This window comes from Rhinolophus ferrumequinum, chromosome 18 (genome assembly GCF_004115265.2).
Source record: "Rhinolophus ferrumequinum isolate MPI-CBG mRhiFer1 chromosome 18, mRhiFer1_v1.p, whole genome shotgun sequence".
Lineage (NCBI taxonomy): Eukaryota > Metazoa > Chordata > Mammalia > Chiroptera > Rhinolophidae > Rhinolophus > Rhinolophus ferrumequinum.
In genome coordinates this window covers 55,932,443-55,936,833 of record NC_046301.1, presented here as the reverse complement: position 1 = coordinate 55,936,833, position 4,391 = coordinate 55,932,443, and the positions used below count along the sequence as shown (strand labels likewise).

Sequence of the window (4,391 nt, the reverse complement as noted above, 5' to 3'; positions counted from 1 at the left end):
CTTTTTTTCTCTCATGTGCATTCCTTGAATGTCGGCACTATATTCTTATTCTCATTACACAGATGAGAAAAAAATAAAACCTCAAGATTGTTCAAGGATTTTCCTCCTCGGCTCTGTCGATGTAAGAAACATCCAAACCTGTAAAGAATTTCAATGAGTTTATTTGAGCCAAACTGATGACAACTGCTGGGAAGCAAAATCTCAACAACGGATTAAGAACATGCTCCTCTTTGGGGTCTTCCTGTCCATGTACCTGGTCGCCGCGCTGGGGAACCTGCTCATCATCGGGGTCCTCAGCTCAGACTCTCACCTGCACACGTCCATGTATGTCCTCTCCCACCTGTCCTTGGTTGATATGTCTCACACCTCCACTATAGTCCCCAAGATGTGACTATCCAGACAGAGAACAAAGCCGTCACCTACACAGGCTGCCTCACTCAGATATATTTTTTCATGGTGTTTATATGTATGGACAGTTTACTGCTGACTGTGATGACTGGTTGATACGGGAGAGCTCCCTCACTACAAAAAAGTTGTAAGCCTTCCTCACTATAGAAAGTTTAAGTCTCCTTTTCCCTAGTTTCTTAGCTCCTTAGCCCCCCGCTTTGGTTACTCTTCTATTCAGTTTCTGAGTCCTAGACTAAAGATTGCTCCTAGCCTGAATCACAGAATATCTCTCATCCCTGTTTCAGATAACTACTTAAAAGTTTGTGACTTCCCAACAACCCCAAGCCATTCCGGACCTAACTCTTAGCCATCCCAGAAACCACAGAGGTTTTAACATCCCCCCAAGCGAGTATACTTGTTGATTGTAATCTCTGAAGCCTAATGTTCTTTCCAACCCATTCTGGGCCCAGCTCTGGGACAACTGATGCCACTGAATGACTGGTTGAATGGCCACAGGCCCTATAGGGCTAATAGATTTATTAATTAAAATCTATTTTTCCTCATTCAGGGGACTTGGGGATACAGAGCATACCCCAGCAAGATTGCCAGTCCTAACCAAAGAAGCCAGCACGGTCTTCCAGGCAGATCTCGAGACCCCTGCCTCTCATCTAAGATCAGATAGGGTGAGAGTTCCATGAATCCCCCAATAGGTAGGGACAGCTCTATGCCCCTGTCCAGCAGGAAGTAGATACAGAAAAACAGACCTCCTGTACCTCAACTTCCCATAGAGATTTTATGGGGATCACATCTTTCTAAGAGAAAACAAAGCAGGCAGTTAGAGATAGGCATCAGGTCTCTACATTCCTGCCCAGAAGACCTTCCCTCTCTGTCTGAAACTTCCCCTTTCCATTGTAAAAAAAAAGTAAAAAAAGTAAAAAAAAAAAAATGGGTACAAGATACCCAACTAGATCAAACTGGCCTCTCAAACCTGTGCAGTTTAAAAAAGATGAGGTAAGAGCCTCTTGTGAATCACAGGTGTCAATCAGGTGGTCCCACGCCGGGAAAGGAACAGCCCATTTGAGAGAAAAAGATGAAAACCACCAAGGCCTCATGAGTCGGGGCCCTTGAGCCATTCTCTACTGCTCAGGTCCGCTTCTATTTCTTTGAAGTGTGCTACCTCTTCTAATAAACTACTGTTTTACCACGTTATTTCTGAGTCTCATTCAGTTCTTTGCTCGAGACGCCAAGAACCTGGACATTGTGCCGAGAAGGACTCACTCTCTGGTAACATTATGACTATTCCATGGCTATCTGTCACTCTCTGCATTATGTGGTCATCACGAGGCCCGCCGCGTGGCCTGGTGGTTTTCTCTCCTTGCTCATTAACTATATGAATGCCCTGCTGCTCGCTCTGATCACATTGCGGCTGTCCTTCTGCGGGGACCCGGACATCCCCCACTTCTTCTGTGAATTAGCTCATCCTCTCAAACCTGCCTGTTCTGACACCCTCGCCAACACCATACTGGTGTATTTAGTGACTAGCCTTTTGGGTGTTGGTCCCCTCTTGGGGATAATGTTCTCTTACTGTGGGGACAGAGCCCCAAAAAGCAGTTTCCAGGCTCTCGGCCTCACATAGAAAGGTGCTGGCTCAGGTAGTAAATGGCCGTCAACTGTGATCAAATGGCCATCAGCTGTGGCTAGTTGGCCATCAGCTGTAACCAGTGAGCCATTGGGCACTAATATAACTGCCATGGCTACGCTAGCAGCAAATGGGGGCCAGCAAGAAGATGGTGGCTGAGCCTGCAAGCGGCACAGTGAGGGTTGAGAATTGTGTGGCTCCTGGTTCCTGTGTCTCCAACCCAGCCACCAGCAAGAATATAGTGGTGTGACTCCCCTACCTATGGATCCGTGGGTGTTCCTTTTTGGCCTCACCATGTCCTGCGTTCTTATGTGGGGAGTGGGACCAGAGACCCCGCCTGACACCCCGCACGACACTTGGCGTAGTCGGCAGGATACCCCGCATGACAACTGGTCCAGCGAGCAGGCCGCCCCGCACGACACTTACTCTCAAATTGTCTCCTCCATCCTGAGAACCCCATCAGCTGATGGAAAGTATAAAGCTTTTTCCACCTGTGGGTCTCACCTGTCTGTTGTTTCCTCGTTCTATGGGACATGTGTTGGAGTCCACCGTAGTTGTGCAGCCACTCTTTCACCCAGGAGGAGGGCAGTGGCCTCAGTCACGTGCACGGTGGTCACTCCCACCAAGAGCCCCTTCATCTACAGTCTGAGGAACAGGGGACGTGAAGTGAGTCTTAAGGAAACTAATCTCTGGAACATTTTCCTTTTCATGATTCTGTCCTTGGCCTTGGGTGTGGGCTTCAAGGATGTGTTGTAGACCTAAGAAACGGCCAAACCTGTAGAGAACTTGAATGAGTTTATATGAGCCAAACTGAAGACATTTTCCAGGAAGCAAAATCTCAACGGATGAAGAAAATGCTCCAGAGACTAGCAGTTTTGTAGCTTATTGTATATATTAGAATCAAAGGAGGAGACGTAAGGAGGGTTACATGAAGTCCTTTGGTGGTAGATTAAGGAGGCGGGAGAAAGCAAAGTGAGACAAGCTCTGGATTGGATGAAGAGTAAACTGAAGAGACACATACTTCTTTTACATTGGTGGGTACAGGATAGTTAATAATGAACATTTATAGCATTTAGAGATGGTCTTCAGGGAATAAGAAAACAATGAGGGATTCTGTGGTCTCCTGCTCTGGTGTGGTGGGTTGTGCCCTGAGGGGTCCAGAAAAAGGGATTACGCTGACATTCCAAGGGCATGTTATCTTAGATGCAAAAAGACAATAGACAGGCTCACTTAAGGTGAAGATGGACCTTTGCCGAGGGAGCCACAGGCCTAGGATGTGACTACCTGCCATGACCCACTTTTAGTTAGGAATTTTTATGTTCAGTCCTATGTGCTTGATTTTAGTCTCTGAATTTGTAGGGCCTGCCATGCAGACCTCCCCTGAGCTTGTCAGATTTAGTATGTGGCGCCTTTTTCAGCCAGAGTCAAAGAAAATGAAATACTGGGTATGCCACAAACCCCGACTCTTCCATAGTTCAATTCTCCTGGGCTTTCAAGTCAAATAGCTTTACAATAAATCCTGTTGTCCTGTGTTACGACCTGTCATTTATCAACTAATTTAACTCTGTGAGTTCAGTCTGACATCTACAAAATGGGCAGAATAATATTTAACACTTAATAGTGATATTGGGATATATGAGATAATTTAATATGTATGTGTATTAAGCACTAGTAAAATTTAATGGATAATTACTGGGTGCTGAAACAGTCAATTATATCTCAATCAAGCTGGGGGGAAATAAGAATTATCAGGTGTACAATCCATGTGTTCGAAACTTATAGTGAACACTCATTTGCTTCCACGTTAATATATTGATTATATCAATTTTCATTTCACTTTCTCCTCTTTGAGGAATCTTCATCTTTCTCTTTGTTTATTTATTTTCCCCCCTTCTTCCGCCTCCCCCGCCCCCCGCTCCGGTTCAAGCCGTTGTTTCTCAGTCTAGTCATGTAGGTCGCAGCTCCCTGGCCCATGCTGGTGTTATGAGCCTTGCGCTCCCCCGGCTGAGGCAGCGGGTCACTGGGCATGGGTTGGCCCTCATGGCAGCTCCAATCCCCTGAGTTACCGGGCCGGCCCCATCTTTCTCTTTATTTTGTTCTCATTTCTGCTAGAATCTACACAGGGAAATATATTTGAAATAAGTCAATTGAGATTTTTTTTTTTTTTTACTTAATCCTTGTGTTATCCAGAAGTGCACTTCTTAATAACCAAATGTATGGAGGGTCTTCCTTTCTAGTATAGTCGTGTTGTGACCACAGAACATTCTCTGCATGATTTTAATTCTTTGAAATCTATTGAAACTTGTCTTATGCATCGCTGTGGTCAAACTTAGTACACAGTCTGTTTGTGCTGAGAGAGAAATGT

General features: G+C 45.5%; 1 pseudogene; it reads left to right on the top strand.

The window, feature by feature from the left end:
- The first annotated feature begins 220 nt into the window (after nt 1–220).
- On the top strand, nt 221–2,782 carry LOC117038504 (olfactory receptor 7G3-like; annotated as a pseudogene).
- The last annotated feature ends 1,609 nt before the right edge of the window (nt 2,783–4,391 follow it).